Consider the following 18635-nt stretch of genomic DNA (forward strand, 5'->3'; position numbering starts at 1 on the left):
AGGATTATTTGAGAAAATCGTTTTATAAATAGTTTAACAATTTGTATCAGTGCTATGTTTTAAAAGCAATACAATGTATGTAATATATATTTTGGAAGGTATAATTATTTTATATTCTTTAAAAGATATAAGATTATTAATTTAATTGAATGAGCAAATAAGATATTGAGTTTATCATAAGATTAATACATAAATATGGCATATTTTAGATAAAAGGAAATTATTTAACCCATTGACTTGTTTGTGTTTGACATTAAACAATAACTTGTTTGTATATTAAATAAAAATATACACATTTTAATACTGTTTAAAGTATCTATATACAATGTACAACTAATAACTATTAATAAATACATGTGTTTTAATACATTTATTACAATGTTATAATACTTTTTTTTAATAAAGATTTCAGATTCGGACGAAACTTTGCCGCCATCTGACAAAGAAACACAACCACCTCTGGAGGAATGTGGTCAGGAAGTTGAATGGTCCCAGTCACCATTAGGATATTTTGTAAGTCATGGTGAAGGTGAAGATGTTTAAAAGTGTCAAGTGATTTTTAACAGGACTACATTTTTATGCCCCCGAAGGTGGGCATCTAGTGATTGCATTTCCGTCTGTATGTCCGTCTGTCCGTCATACTTTTTCAAATGTCTGTGCATTGAGATTATATTTTACTTTTTACATAAAATGTCAATTGAGGGAGTATCAACAACGTTAAACTTACAGTTCAATTTGTTAAATAATGCAAAATAAGGCTATGGTTGCTTTTCAATGTCATTGTTTGCAAATACATGTATTTGGTAATCATATAGTATTGCTTATACATATTTCATCTCTATCATTATCCCCACGTTTTTCGGAGAGTGGGGATATTGTGGTGATGTGCGTCTGTCCGTCCGTCCGTCCGTCCCGGCCACCTGCTCCTCCTACACTATTAGCACTAGAACCTTGAAACTGGCAAACATGGTAGCTATGAGCATATGTGCGACGGTGACAGTGGCGGAATTTTGATCTGACCCCTGGGTCAAAAGTTATGGGGGTTGGGGCGGGGCCGGGTCAGAGATTTTCACTCATGTTTTATGTTATTTTTCATTAACTTCTTCAATTCTGCACCGATTTACGTCAAATTGATACTGAACCTCTCTTATGACAATGCGGTCAATCTCAACTATGCATGGCCCCATTACCAACCCTGGGGCGCCCTGGCAACATAGGCCACGCCCACCCAAAATTGCCTTTTACTATAATTTCTCCATGTCTACACCGATTCACTTCAAATTGATACTGAACCTCTCTTATGACAATACAGTCAATCTCAGCTATGCATGGCCCCATTACTAACCCTAGGGCAGCCCGTCCACATAGGCCACGCCCACATAGGTCACGCCCACCCAAAATTGCCTTTTACTATAATTTCTTCATTTCTACACCGATTTACTTCTAATTGATACTGAACTTCTCTTATGACAATACGATCAATCTCAACTATGCATGGCCCCATTACCAACCCTGGGGCGCCCCTGGTTCAAACATGCGGCGTGGGGATACGCGTCGGCCTCTGCCGCGCCATTTCTAGTAATTTCTATGTTTTCGAGTGCAGTTATACTTATATAAAACTGGTAAAATTCTGCAGTTTTATAAGTATATATCTTAAACGACATTGTTCACAAATGCACAAATCTCTGAACAAATCTCTTTAAGTAAATAACGCAATTTACAGATTTGCTATACAGTATACCAGACACCTGTTAAATAAATTAATTTGGGTTCTTGTAATTTAATTGACAACAATAGTAACATTGTACGCGAACACAATTATTCCCTTAATCAGATTACACATTTTATTAACACAAAGTGTTTGTTTTACAACACATTTAAAAACGCTTATGGTACTCATTATGTTGAATATATGCATATGCTTTTAATAACCGTCATCAACTGTTTCAATGTGTAATATTGTGAAAACATGTTTTTTATCTGTTTTTTTTGCGGATTTTATAAATTTGATTGTTATAAATTCATTAAAAGCAATATTATTGCACACAACATAGTATTTATTAATTAACTTTGGTAAAAGAATATACAAATACGACATGTAGGCAGATATTGCTGATCTCTACGAGATATTGCTGATCTCTACGGTAATCATGATAGTTTCCCGATATCACATGCATATATCTAGATATGAATTATGGGATCTGTTAAGATCCATTCTTGTTAAACGGTTTTAGCTCAATTACTCAGTTGAATGAAACAAAAAGAGGTAATTTATTAAAAAGTGAGCATTGAAAATGTGAAACTTCATATCACGGTTAATAAATTATAATGACTTGATAATGGTTTGATGGCTGGATTCAAGGTCTATATGATAAGTGTAATGAATAATACACAACTGGTTTTAGCCCAATAAATTGAGATTTATTTATGCTATTATAATGGCACTTTGCATTGCACATGGTGTTTGTTTTGCAATGCAAAATTACTGCAGTGCAAATATTATTTCCGCTCAATAGCTTAACACATGAAATTATATTGTCTATCTTAATTGTTAATGCATTATTGGTTCAAAATATTATCTATTGTTTAACAAGTATAGCTTTACATATTCATTGAAGGTACCGGTTTGTCACTTTAAATGACTTTGTAGTTTGAAATTCAAATCAAAAAGAAATGTCAGCATACAAAAGGCAGCCAAAAGCGTATAAGCACATTGTTCTTCAATATGTTTATCATAAAACAATCAGTGTTTCTTTGTTCCTGTCATTGATAAAACAAAGAAATGAACTTGGTGAGGGTTGATACGCCTCAAATAGACTAAACATGATATCCCTCCCCAGTGAATTCCGTTCAGCTTAATCGTCATGCAAGCTAAATAGAAGATATGTTATACCTATTGAAATGTTACTAAAATAGAAATAAATTTAATGTATCATATCATTTTGTTTAGTTTAAAATTACAAATTTATTCTGTGTACGTATGCTAGCCATGTTTTTTCTGCACTACTGTTTACTGGTATTGCAATAGGATTTGAAAACAATGAATACATTTTGATAAAAAAAAACATGAAAAACTAGAACACTTAAAGTTCTTGAGCATATATAAGATGTTTTACCTGCCACTTTTTAGTAATGCATTATTTGCAGTAAAAACTGAATTGTTACATGTATTCTTGTGAAATTGCACATTTTAAGGTAGCGCACCCATAATGATTTTCTTCGAAAATTGAAAAAGCAGTGTAAAGTTGCCGTGGCCGAGTGGTTAAGGCGATAGACTTGAAATCTTTTGGGATTTTCCCGCGCAGGTTCGAATCCTGCCAACAACGCAAACTTTTTGCGATGCGTTTTATTTCGTTTCTAACGTAATTTGATTTAATATAGCATATATGCTATGTTTATTATCCCCACGTTTTTCGGAGAAAAAGTGGGGATATTGTGGTGATGTGCGTCTGTCTGTCCGTCAGTCCGTCCTGGCCACCTGCTCCTCCTACACTATTAGAACTAGACCCTTTAAACTTACAAACATGGTAGCTAGGAGCATATGTGCGACGGTGACAGTGACGTAATATTGATCTGACCCTTGGATCAAAAGTTATGGGGGTTGGGGCGGGGCCGGGTCAGAGATTTGCACTCATTTTTTTTTTGTTATTTTACGTTAACTGCTTCATTTCTGCACCGATTCACTTCAAATTGATACTGAACCTCTCTTATGACAATACGATAAATCTCAGCTATGCATGGCCCCATTACCAACCCTAGGGCACCCCGTCCACATAGGCCGCGCCGACCCAAATTGCCTTTTACTATAATTTCCTTATTTCTACACCGATTCACTTCAAATTGATACTTAACATCTCTTATTATAATACAGTCAATCTCAACTATGCATGGCCCCATTACCAACCCTGCGGCGCACCGCCCACATAGGCCACGCCCACCCAAAATAGCCTTTTACTATAATTTCTTCATTTCTACACCGATTCACTTCTAATTGATACTGGAATTCTCTTATGACAATATATATACGATCAATCTCAACTATTCATGGCCCCATTATCAACCCTGGGGCGCCCCTGGATCAAACATGCGGCGTGGGGATACGCGTCGGCCTCTGCCGCGCCATTTCTAGTTGTATTTTAATTATATTTAAATGAATCGACACGTACTGAATGTTAATTTTATTTTCAATAGTTGTCATCATAGTTAATGCAGCAGAACTGTGGGATAATGTAAATCCATGTATTATTTAATTTTTATCTTTATTTCAGGATTATTATTTTTATATTCCATCCTATGGTGATCGGAGACTCAGAAAACACTGAGACAAATGAGGTATTATTGATATATTTGGTGTATATTATTTACATTAGTATTTTCACATTTCCAATTTTCGAATTATGAACGAAATGTTATTTTTTTTTAATGTACATGTATATGAGCCTTTATCTGGGAAAATGAGCTTTATGCTTTTTCATTAGGGTCTGCGCTGTTTGCTTAAAGGAGTTTGTGTAAGAGATATTATAAATATAGAAATAAATATAATTGACATCCTTAATTTTGGAAATAAATTGATCCAATTTTGAAGGATGGGAGAGTTCACTAGGCATAAATGGGTAAATCTGGCTTATAGTGTTGTCCCTACTTGAAACGTATTTTGGAAATGTTTTGAGGAACAAGGTTTTATTTTCTTCTATTGATATAATTATTAATGTTCGTGATTAACAAATAAAACTTAAACTTCATACAGACCTCTTTAATTATATTATACAAAGCGATTTTTATGCTTTCCAAACATGTACTTTGAATTATTAGCCGTTGCGTTACAATGCAATATTTTGGCGATGTTTTCACAATCTTCATGTGTTTGCGGGCGTTAAATTAAATGAAATAATGTACTTGGATCAAGGATGTGTACTTCTTAACTATCTCATCGAGTAAAAAGTATATAGTGTTAAATCGTAGCGGGAAACACGGCGAAGTTTTTCTGTTTACCACGCTTAATCGATATAAGATATATGTTTTAGAGTTAAAACGTCAAATGCAATTCACAATGCATAGCCATACAATGCTTGCGAATTAACTGTCATGTTTGGCAGTAGGCTGCTCCTTATTGGCAAGTGTCCAAATCTTACATGCTTCGGAACAGGTAAACATAACCTATTCAGATACAGGTTACTCCCGTAGTCGTTAAACTTTAGAATTGTAATTCAATCACATGCTATTAATGGACAATAACTCGCTGGCGTATTATTAATGGCATTCCTTTTAATTTAGAAACGTACTTCTAGCCTGTGTTCACATTATCAGAAATGAGCTGGCGCATACAAGGGAAACATTATACTCAAGTATAAAATATTACTTGGCTTTAAAATTAAACGTAAACAAACTCCAAACTTTGTTTATTAGAAGGACATTTGTAAACGCAATTCAACCGCACCTATAATGCAAAATATATCTATTTAAACAGCTTGCATTAGTTGACAATTCATTAATAACACATTAGGAGAGAGCAAAACGTCCTATTCTACCTCGAAAGGTACACAAACATTTGTTTTTAATAAACATCAAAGTCTTCGGTGTTTAACGGTAATGTTAAAACAGGAGTATGGTGCCTACATACATGTAGATTGTATGTGTGGGTTTAAGAAGAGTATTAATTGTAGTTCACAATGAAACAAAAATATTAATGGTTTCTAAGTGGCGCATAATTGTTTTGTTTTAAGCTTCATTTGTACTCGAGACAATGTGTAATTTCCTAATAATGGGTAGATTTGGGAAGATTTGGGTAGATTTTGGTATTTCGTGTCGCCCCTTACGGCTGGGAAACCTATGTCTGTCCAGTTTATGCCTGGACATACCGAAGCTCAAATAATCTTCACCCATCAAATCAGACAAATGAGCGAGGAGGGTGTTCTCTTGCCATGTAAAGTTGGGCGCTCGTTGTTTCGCCATTTCTTTCCAACTATCGTCTGCATTCACTTCCGTGTTTTTTTCCATATGTGTGTAAATGTTTGTTGTTGATTAAGAGATCGACGACAACAGCATAAAATCGATACAGATATTTTGTGACAGCTGTTTCGACAGATGCCGGAAGCGTAAACCTCTTACAGTATGCACTTTTTATATTATTTAATCATCATCTACAAAAAAAATATTAAGATTTTTTTTATCAACACATTTGTCCGCTAATAACATTCCGCCATTTTGCAAGCACTTTTCAACGTCATGTTCTAAATATAGTAATATTTTTGGCTTGACGATTCAAGTTATAGAATTATTCTTAAACGAAAACGCATTAATTTTTCCTAAGTATTTAAGGACAAATCTTACCTTAGGTTATACCTAAGGGACATAACTTAGTAAGAAAGTTAAGAAATTTGTTGCCTTAGGTAAATTCTTAGATAATTAAGGGAATTTTATCCATAAATCTTAGGTGGTTGGTGAATACGGGCCCAGGAGAGAGCCAGTTCTGCCTGATTTCCCGAGAGAACTACTGCCAAGTACTCATTCAACGCTTAACACCTGCTACTAAAAAAGTTTTTTTAAGCATTCGAATGGAATAAGTATTTGAGCCGCGAATCTAAATAATAAATAAATAGATTAGAAAATAAATTAGGAAATAAATTAAAAACAAAATAAAATAAATAAATAAATTAAATGCAATTAATGAATAACATTTTTTACAATTATTATAAACATTTAAAATATACAGTTGTTTCAGCATATGAACAATGTTGGGACTTACTTACTTTGACTTCTATGAATATTATACTGCTGTAATCATCGTTTTCATATAATATATTATGTTACAAAAAACCTTGCTACGGACGGAATATCGAATAACGGCGATTCATCTCAAGATGGTATTTTAAATGGAAACCTAACCATATCCAAAAAGGTAAGTATTATGTCAGGGTTGATGTGCATTTGTTATTACAAATTATGAACACGTAAAAGTATTTGTACAATGTGCCATTCTTTAAACATACTTTATAACTTCTGCTTCGATGCTCAAATTGTCAAATGTTTTTCACTTTTTCCAATTGAGGCACGTTTAGCTGACATTTTCTCTTTCAATTATTAATTTGTATATACATAACCTTATACCTGCTTAGTTAATTTTAGTGCAATCGTCTTATTTTTAAATTAAGATGTTCACGATTTATTGAAATCGGATTTACTATTATTTAAATGTATTATGCAAAGATCAGAGTGATAAAATACAAACTTGTCAATCAATGGTCTGTTCGTTCAGTTAAAACACTGGCATATGTTTATTTTTATCCTTCCGTCATGCCAATGATTTATTTTACTGGCGTGATGAATAGTATGTGCCCTGATATATTTGTTAACGGTTTAGATTGTCCAGGAAAAGATAGTATACATTTGAATGTAGTATTTTAAATGACAACTACAAATTCATGTACATTAATAATTAAACTAAATCAACGTGATGAGAAATTCGCCGGATAAGCCGCACCACAAAAAAATGGTATTGCCTTGCACTGGAATATTTTATTTGTGACTACAATCTAGCCGACATGTTGTACATTAAATCCTGATTTTTATTTTAATTATTATTGAAAAATTAAGTGTTTTTCTTTCGTGCTCTTAAGGAAAGTGAAAATTTCCCACAAATTGCTCAAAATCAGCAGGTAACAAAAAGGCCACTTCTTCCGACTATGTCATATCGTTCAAATGTTTTCAACATATCAACAAAGGTAATTGGAGTGGTTCTTTTAGCAAAAATGAAACAAAGAGACCAGGCAATAAAATACATTCTCCTTAACACTTCTGTAATGTTATTGAACGGGCTGTAGAGACTGTCTGCGGTTGGTCGGGTAAGATTGACGATAGACCTCCTGTTATTCAAGCTGACACAATGGCAGAACTTGTTCACCCCTCATCTGCCTTTATTTTTTCATCAATATGTGACTGGAGAAACAAAACATTGAGAAATATGTTTAGTTCTTAACGATTGTCGCAAATTCAATGATAGACACTGCGCCGGATGTTTGAAAAGGTCATTAATGCTACAGCTTTGAATGTGTTTTGCAGAAATTATTAAGTGTGATCATGCAGTTACAACTTTGAAATGTCATTATCAAGTGCAAACAAATCGTTAGATATCTGAAAAGAAAATTTCTTTGGTTAGGTGGGTCCACTCATAAAATGCTGTCATTCAGTCATACTTTTGCTTTTATAGACAAGTAAAAATCATGAGAAAATACTCGCGTTTTAAGGAGACAAATATCTGTATATAGAATTGATTGAGCACCGCCAATTCTCTTGAATGTGAAAACCATGATAATATGGACTTTTTGAACGTGAGTACCATGAACATAATATATACTTGCTTCAAAGCCGATAATGATTGAGCGTGAATACCATCCGGATATAGAATTTATAGAACGTGAATACAATGAACAAAACACTACTTGCTTGAACGCCGATACCACGAATATGTATATTTGCTTGAATTTACTTTCTTTGAGAGTATAACCTCTCAAAAACGTGAAAAACACGAGAATAATAGACGAACTTCAGAGCCAATAACATAAAAATATTAACTTGCGTGAATCTAAATACAATCAGAACGTGAATACAATGAGCACAATATTCCCTGGTTGAAAGTCAATACCATGAGTATATAAACTTGCTTGTATGTGAATGCAGCGAGAGAATAAACATCTTTGAATGTGTATAACATAGACTCGGTGCATTGATATGTTTAGTGAGGTTTAAACGTCAATTAATCTAGATGTGAGTAGAGTTTCTAGTTTAAGTGTAAATTTAATTTGTTTTCGCTTGTTTCCGTGAGTACCATTTAGAATTAGTTAAGCTTACGTAAGTCGGTAAATTGTCAGGAATACAATACGATAGAAACGTCGTAATATGTTTTTGTCAAAAGGTACATATCTTCCTGCGCAGCTTACAAGCTGCAGGTGTACAGTGTCAGTTAGCGTTGGCGCATGGTGAATGTATACAAATAACAACTGTTTGATGCCGAATATGTTAATAAATGTTGATGATCATGTTATATGGGAGCTAATACAAGTAAGTTAATAGGTACATGTATTGGGAAAACTAGTTTTCTGCAAATCTTAATAAAGGGTAATAAGTGTTATCGTCATAGGTAATAGCCTTGCAACACATAAACAAGTCAAAAAAAGTTATATGGGTAAAATTGGGGTGAAATGAGGACATTTTCAGTCATTTTACTAACAATATGCGACGCACATGATAATAACGTTTGACCCAGCGGTCAGATCAAAATTCCAAATAGCGCACCGTCGCACATATGCTCATAGCTACCATGTGTGTAAGTGTCAAGGTTCTAGTGCTCATAGTGTAGGAGGAGATAGTTGAGAACCACGCCCATCCAACATTTTGTTTAAACATAACTTTTTCATTTATTCACCAATTGACTTCAAATTATTTCTAATCATCTCTTATGACAACACGGCCTCTATCTCGACTATCCATGTCCACATTACCCACCCAAGGGCAGTGTGTACACGCCGGTCTTACTGACCTGTGTACTAACGCGAAAGGAATTATGGGTAGCACTTCTTTTACAAGTGAAAAGTGAAAGCGAAAGGTCAGGCAATCGTGCTTCTGATCATCGCTATCAGTCTTAATAGAGATTCAAAATCATATTTAAACATAATTAAATAACATTTCTTTAAACCACATTCCGTTTAAAACATAAAATAACAGACGAATTTTCTTTCACTATAAACATTTTCATTCCTACGCAGAACTACTTTGGCGGAAGGATAATTCCCCAAACCAGGGGAATGTGATGCGTGTTAGCATAGAGGTGACAATAACGTAGTGACGTCACCATCTATGTATAGAATGCACCCAAGGGCCATCGATAAAGGTAAAGGCAGCTTGGTTCCCGTCTTCTTTTAAATGTATCGAGAGGTTCACGGGTTCTACTTTCCCGTACCCTCAAATTTATTTGCGTACCCAAAAGTTTTCGTACCCAACTTTTTTTCGTAACAATTTTTTTTCGTACCTAAATTTTTTGTCGTACCCAAATTTGTTTCGTACACATTTTTTTCGTTCCCAATTTTTTTTCGTACCCATTTTTTATCGTTCCCAAATTTGTTATCGTACCCAATTTTGTTTCTCGTAGCCAATTTATTTTTCGTACCCAAATTTAGTTTCATACCCAAATTTTGTTTCGTACCCAAATTGTGTTTCGTATCCAATTTTTTGTTCGTACCCAAATTCTTTTCGTACCCAATTTATTTACGTACCCGAATTTTTGTCCTACCCAATTTTTTATGTGGCTTAAATTTTTCGTATCCAAAATTTTAGTACCCAATTTTTTTCGTACCCATAATTTCTTATGAAAATACCGTCAATCTCAACTATGCATTGCCCCATTACCAGCCCTGGGGCGCTCCGCCCACATTGACCACGCCCACCCAACATTTTGTTTCAACATAACTTCTTCATTTATTCACAAATTGACTTCAAATTAATACTGAACATATCTTATGACAACACGGTCTATCTCGACCATCCATGTCCACATTATCCATCCCAGGGCCTAGCCCACATAGGCCACACCCACCCAAAATTGCCTTTTCGGCCGTCCGTCCGTCCATCCTAGCCACTATCTCCTCCTACACTATTAGCAATAGAACCTTGAAACTTAAACACATGGTAGCTATGAGCATATGTGCGACACTGCATTATTTGGAATGTTGATCTGACCCCTGGGTCAAACATGTGGCGTTGGGATACGCGTCGGCCGTTTCCGAGCCATTTTTAGTATCATTATGTATTACTTCGGTGGATTATTTTGATTTGGAATATTAAGGTTTAGGATTTTAATGGCAAATGTAGTGATGACTAAGTTTAATTAGCTGGGCTTTGGTTAAACAAGATCTATAAGAAAGTCTATACAGAAGAGCTTATTATCAATACGTTTTTAGCTCATCTATATTTTGAAAAAAATGAGCCATTGTCATAACCTTGGCGTCGGCGTCGGCGTTGGCGTCCAGTTAAGTTTTGCGTTTAGGTCCACTTTTCTCAGAAAGTATCAATGCTATTGCATTCAAACTTGGTACACTTACTTACTATCATGAATGGACTGGGCAGGCAAAGTTAGATAACTCTGGCGTGCATTTTGACAGAATTATGTGCCCTTTTTATACTTAAAAAAATTGAAAATTTTGGTTAAGTTTTGTGTTTAGGTCCATTTTATTCCTTAAGTATCATCACGTCTTATAAATATGTGTACAGACGTATACGTATTGCATACAGACATCAGATAGTTTCTCACACGTATGGCCTTCGAAATGTTTTAAAGTAAACACTCAAACTGGTATGAGTTTCGAGATTTTCATTCTATTACGACAGCTTACTTTTACTTTTGTTTTAGGATGTTCAAGTCTTTGATGTTTACGTCTGTAAGTTGTATTGAAAGTTTCTACGCGTAAAAGCACGTTTGAAAAACAGTTCACTTTGGCATAATATCGTTACAGAGTTCGTCAAAATTTGGAATGTGCACACATAAATAATATTTTAGTAACGCTTAGAAAGTGGGTTCAGTGTAATCAACATTTGATGAATTATCATTCAACAAGCAATAACAATATAAAACACATTACATTTTACACTCAATAGACTTTCGTAAAGGATGCATAATGGTATCAGAATACCAGGTGACCTTTTCAATAAACCAAGGTTAGTTCTATAGTATCCGTAGATCAGCTTTATTTATATATGTAAATGATAAATATTTCGTAACGCCTGAACAAAAATCAATTATATATACTTATGTATAATGACATTGACATTTCTATCAAGCATCAAATCATTCCGTAACGAAGTTAAGATGTAATAACATATTTCTCTATTATATAATGACACCTAGCAGGTCTGTTTTATCTGATCACACGTCGCGATTACATTTTTGCAAACGGATCCAGCAAAGACACCAAATGGAAAAGTAATCAGTTAAAGTCAAAATAACAAAGACGTCTATTGTTACACATTTTTACAAGTGCATTGAATAAATCATATTGATTTGTACAAATACAGTTTCACAGAATCTTCGCATCAGGCAGCGTTCAAAACGATATGAATAATCATTCGTGTGGGATAACGGTACTCAATAAGTCAAGTTTGTATGAAGTATCCCTTTACAAAAGAATGTGTGTTAAATAGTATGATTATGATCGATTTCGAGAATGTACGTGCAGTGTAAACGCATACAATCTTACATTTTCAAAATCATAACGATTGTTGCGTAAATACTTATTTTAAAATGATGGTTATTATGGAAATACTGGGGGTCCACAAGAATCTGATATAATACTGCATTTACAAACTTTAAAACTAGTTGGTTCTATGAACAATAAAACACGTTTAGTGTTTGCGGTGTTTAACTGTCATAACAGAAGTTATAAATCTCAAGGGATATTTTCATTTGCAATCACAAGCTTTATGTCTTTGTAATTTTAACTACATGCAATAACATCCCAATTTACATAAAGCGTTCACCCTTCAACTATTGTATCCTATTTACAAAAAGTGAGACGATTATTTTGTTTTTCACTAAAGCTTCTATGCAATGTAAATTCATTTTTAAATTAGCAATAAACCGCAGCAGTAACCCGATACGTTTTGAACTTGAGTAAAGCCTATCTGATCAGTAACTGATCACGTTGTAAAGTCACGTGGTTTGGTTCACATTGCGCATTTGTTATGTGACGTACCAGTGTGGAGGTCGTTTTAGAGTATTTATTATTATTCGGGCGATATAGTTTATTATTCCTGTTCATCGTATTTATGTAAGTACAACATTTTGTGTTAGTGCTGGTACATATACACTTAGCTGAATGAATAAATATTTGAATTGGAAATGCATTCATTTTATTAAGCAGTTAACGATTGTTAATAAGCTGAAGTCGTTTCAGGAATTTCTTTAAAGGACTAAAGCCAATTTTTCAGTCTATTTATGTAATTCTTTAAGAAATCAGGTATTTTGTGAAGTCCCGGTATGAAAAAGTCATTTGACGAAAATCCTTAATCGATTAGATTAGGCATTGCTTGAAATTCATCGTTATATATATATGTAACCTATATTATTTATTCTGCTAACGACTTTATATGTGATAGGATGTTTTTTTATTTAAAATATGTTTACTATGTTTCTTTATGTACCTGTTTGTAATAATCCTCGTTTTACACACCGCTGCTAACGACTTTATATGTGATAGGATGTTTTTTATTTAAAATATGTTTACTATGTTTCTTTATGTACCTGTTTGTAATAATCCTCGTTTTACACACCGAAGATATGTGTACGGACTAAGATATAATTCAGCTTGTTAGAGAATCGATGGACCTTTACAGTTGAAACCAGACTATAGGTCACTATTTTTGTATATTTGCACGAATCAAAGCATGCTTATTGCAAATACATGTTGATTGTCGATAAATTGTGAGTATGGTTATGATTAATATTACATTTTGATGAAGAAAATGATCACGATGTAACGATTTCGATGATGGTGTTGATGATAATTGATAAGGATGATACTTAATAATGATAATGGCGATGATAATGGTGACGATGATGATGATGATCTATCGCAAACAATGCGAATATGACGTTCTGAAACTATCATTCACAAAACAGTTTCGGTACTGTATTTGTATTGTTCGAAACTGAGACGACGCGCCCATTAAATCGGTGCAGGTATTGTGTTTCCTGTTGTCTATTGTCTACGTGCTGATACCAACAAACACAAGGACATCAAACAAAAGCCTGTAGTAAATACTTATAAAGGCACAGTTTGCCTAAATGTAATGCATATGTTATTGGATCTCCGAACAAAAGATTGAAACAGCTTTTAACAAATACAATATTCGCGAAATAATGAATTAGCCGAATATGTATAAAACTAATATATATTAACGTATATAATGATTTGACTATCTCAAAGTTTTATTACGGATTTTAATAGTGATTAATATCTGTTGTAAATTATACTATACTTATTTTGTCCGTTAGCGTAACACTTAAAATAGTGTCTCGACCTCCGAGTTCATTTTCTAACAACGAAAACACGTATTTCCTTATGCCTGTGTAGCATTGAAAAACCTTCATTTTATAGTTGTGGTCATTTTGTGTTTGCTTGCAAGCAATATACCGCCTATTTTGCATATAATTGACACACTGTCGGTAAATATCGGAAATTGCCAGTTTTAATTTTAAAGGCACGCACTTATTATAAACTGCATGAAACATTTCAGAATAGTTTATTTCATTGAGTTGAACGTGTTATGGCTTCTTAATGAGCATGGACATGATTAAGAAGTTTAAGTTATATTACGCACCTATTATCTTGTATTGGTTTGGAAGGTGCGTGGCTGTGCTCACTGCGACAATTTGTAGTACACATTGAATAAATAGACTTCAATTATTACAAGCTTGGTAGTATTATGAAATACAGGCGTACATTCTAAAAACAAGCAACTAAATGTTTTTATTGTGTGTGTACTTATAAACAATCCTCACGAATCTTGATTCGGAAACGTCACTTCGACACTTTACACTGTGAGCCTTTTTCTGTTGAACACCTTGTATTGCTAATATATGATAGATTGGCTGAACACATTATATTGCTATAGAATACATTTCTTTTGTTCATGAGTTCAACCATTCAACTGTTATTCACAAAGGTAGCGACAAATACTTTCGAAGTGTCAAGTTTCAAGGCAGTCGGCAGCTCCTATTTGTAAGCGTGCAAATCATAAACGCGTTAAATCAGGATAAAGAGGCATGCGCATAATACAGATCCACGCTTAGTCGTCTCACAATGAAAGACAGAACTAACATCTACATTAATAAGAGGAAAATGTGTTTTTAAACGCGTCAATGATTTTTATTACGCAACGTTTTACCTAGCTTTTGATCACAATGTATAGGAAGAATTTCATATTTCAAGAAATAATCAAGTATGATATAGCGTATGTTTAGACATAAACAAAGGGCCATATAATATTTTAAAATTCAATTCAATCGTATCAATGCACAAAACTAGTTCCTTAAAAAATGTACTCTTTTACGATGATATCTTTACGACAAGCACTTCGATGTAGACATAAGTGATAGCTTTTTGTGGACATTAAAAAGTAGTTCTTCAAATATTATCGTCATCTTTCTTTTGTGGTGTTTAGTAAAAGGGATATAAATGATGGTTAAGTTTAATTGTAATTAAGCTGTGTGTGTATAAAATTACAACTACATGCCATATGTCAATATGGTAAAATAAACATTTAATATATTACTTTAATGCGGTATCAATGCCCGTAGTGCTCATGGGTAGCTATTCTATTGGGTGGCTGTGCGACGTTCGGCGTCGTATGTCGTATGTCGTGCAGTGCCCGTATTCAAAAAGTGTAATTTTGAAAATATCAAAACTGATTAGTCCCAGAGGTGTAGGCATGTAACGTCGTATGGTGGTCCTTTACCCAGTGTAATATTCGGCATGTAACGTCGTATGGTGGTCCTTTAACCATTGTAATATTCGGCATGAAACGTCGTATGGTGGTACTTTATCCTATGTAATATTTGGCATGTAACGTCGTATGGTGGTCCTTTACCCATTGTAACATTCCGAACGGAACGTCGTATGGTGGTCATTTACACAGTCTTATATTCGGCGGGTAACGTCGTATGTTGGTCCTTTATCCATTGTAATATTTGGCATGTAACGTCGTATGGTGGCCCTTTATCCAGTGTAATATTCGGCGTGTAACGTCGTATGGTGATCCTTTACCCAGTGTAAGTTCGGCATGTAACGTCGTATGGTGGCCCTTTACCCAGTGTAATATTCGGCATGTAACCTCGTATTGCGGTCGTTTACCAATTGTAAAATTCGGCATGTAGCGTCGTATGGTGGCCCTTAACCAGTGTAATATTCGGAATGTAATGTCGTATGGTGGTCCTTTAACCAGTGCAATATTCGGCATGTAATTTCATATGGTGTTAATTTATCCTGTGTAATAATCGGCGTGTGACGTCGTATGGTGGCTTTTTACCCATTGTAATATTCGGCATGTAACGTCGTATGGTGGTTCTCTACCCAGTGTAATATTCGGCATGTAACGTCGTATGATGGTCCTTCACCCAGTGTAATATTCGGCATGTAATATCGTATGGTGGCCCTTTACCCAGTGTAATATTTTTTCATGTAACGTCGTATGGTGGCCCTTTACCCAGTGTAATATTCGGCATGTAACGTCGCATGGTGGTTTTTTACCCAGTGTAATATTCGGCATGTAACGTTGTATGGTAGTCCTTTACCCAGTGTAATATTCGGCAGGTAACGACGTATTGTGGTCCTTTACCCAGTGTTATATTCGGCAAGTAACATCGTATGGTAGGCCTTTACCCATCGTGATATTGGGCATGTAACGTCGTAGGGTGGTCCTTTACCCATCGTAATATTCGGCATGTAACTTCGTATGGTGGTCATTTACCCAATGTAATATTCGGCATGTAACCTTGTATGGTGGTCCTTAACCCAGTGTAATATTCGACAGGTAACATCGCATGGTGGTCCTTTTTCCAGTGAAATATTCAGCAGGTAACGCCGTATGATGGGCCTTTACCCATCGTAATATTCGGCATGTAACGTCGTACGGCGGGCCTTTACCCATTGCAATATTCGGCCTGTAACTTCTTATGGTGAGCTTTTACCCATTGTAATATTCGGCAGGTAACTATGTTGGTCCTTTACCTAATGTCATATTCAGCATGCGACTTCGTATGGTGGTCCTTTACCCATTGTAATATTCGTCATGTAACTTCATATGTTGGTCCTTTACCCAGTGTGATATTCGACATGTAACTTCGTATGGTGGGCTTTTACCCATCGTTATATTCGGCATGTAATGTCGTATGGTAGGCCTTTACCCAATGTAATATTCGGCATGTAACGTCGTATGGTTGGACTTTACCCAGTGTCATATTCGGCATGTAACGGTGCATGGTGGTTATTTACCCAGTGTAATATTCGACATGTAACTTCATGTGTTGGATCTTTACCTAGTGTAATAATCCGCATGTAACTTCGTATCATGGCCCTTTACCCATTGTAATATTCGGCATGTAACGTCGTATGATGGCCCTTTACCCATCGTAATATTCGGCATGTAACGTCGTAAGGTGGGCCTTTACCCATCGTTATCTTCGGCATGTAACTTCATATGGTGGTCCTTTACCCATTGTAATATTCGGCATGTAACGTCGTATGGTGGGCCTTTACCCAGTGCATTATTCGGCATGTAACGTCGTATGGTTGCCCTGTACCCATCGTAATATTCGGCATGTAACTTAGTAGGGTGGTCCTTTACCCATCGTAATATTTTGGCATGTAACGTCGTATGGTGGCCCTTTACCCAGTGTAATATTCGGCATGTAACGTCGTATGGTGGTCCTTTACCCAGTATAATCTTCGGTATGTAACGTCGTATGCTGGTCCTATTCCCAGTGTTATATTCGGCATGTAACGTCGTATGGTGGTTCCTTACCCAGTATAATATTCGGCATGCAACGTCGTATGGTGGTCCTTTATCCAGTGTAATATTCGGCATGTTACGTCGTATGGTGATCCTTTACCCAGTGTAATATTCGGCATGTAACGTCGTATGGTGTTCGTTAACCGGTGTCATATTCGGCATGTAACATCGTACGGTGGACGTTTACCCATCGTCATATTCGGCATGTAACTTCGTATGGTGACCCTCTACCCAGTGTAATATTCGTCATGTAACGTCTGATGGTGGGCCTTTACCCATCGTAATATTCGCATGTAACTTCGTATGGTTGGCCTTGACCCATTGTAATATTCGGCATGTATCTTCGTTTGGTGGGCCTTTACCCATTGTAATATTCGGCATGTAACGTCGTATGGTGGTCCTTTACCCACTTTGCTGAAATCATGCCCCTAGGGTCAAAATATTTCTCGTTCTGGTATAATTTAACACTTACTATGAATGAAGTGAAACATTTTAAAATCGCGACCTTTGAAACCGGAAACCCCAGAGGTTTGGTGCTTGACATTTAACATTTAGAGAAAGCCTTACCCATGTGTGTTCAAATATTGCCACTGGCGCCAAAAGTAGGTCCACTCCTATTATCCTTATATCGTTATATATGAAAACTTAAACACATCTTCTCTGAGACCACATTGCGAAGAGTTTTGGTGTTTGTTATTTTACATTAAGTTATCGTTTAAAATATATAGAGAAAACTTGCAAAATGTTCTCCTACCAAACTCTAAAACCGAAAGACTAAACATTTCGTATTAAGCAACATGAATTGGTCCTGTATACCTTTGTTCAAATCATGCTTCTGAATTCAAAACTGGCAACACACCAAGTGTCAGATGACCTATACAGACGTTTCTTTACTTGGACAATAACTTTTAAAATATTCTCTTCTAAAACCACATCAATATTAAAATACCCTCCTATAAAACTGCAAGGTCCCGAGGTTTGATATTTGGTATGTTACGTCATTTAGTGGTCTTCTCACAAATTTATTCAAACCTTGACAAAGCAATCATTATTGGCTTGTCGGGACCCCCATTTCCACC

General features: G+C 35.3%; 1 protein-coding gene and 1 non-coding gene across 12 annotated transcripts in view; one reads left to right on the forward strand and one right to left on the reverse strand.

The window, feature by feature from the left end:
* The window catches only part of LOC127837159 (uncharacterized), a 915490-nt gene that overhangs the window by 331254 nt on the left and 565601 nt on the right, over nt 1-18635 (reverse strand). The window lies entirely within an intron of this gene.
* On the forward strand, nt 3245-3326 carry Trnas-uga (transfer RNA serine (anticodon UGA)). Its single transcript has one exon. It is a non-coding gene; the product is annotated as a tRNA-Ser (tRNA).

Source organism: Dreissena polymorpha, chromosome 7 (genome assembly GCF_020536995.1).
Source record: "Dreissena polymorpha isolate Duluth1 chromosome 7, UMN_Dpol_1.0, whole genome shotgun sequence".
Lineage (NCBI taxonomy): Eukaryota > Metazoa > Mollusca > Bivalvia > Myida > Dreissenidae > Dreissena > Dreissena polymorpha.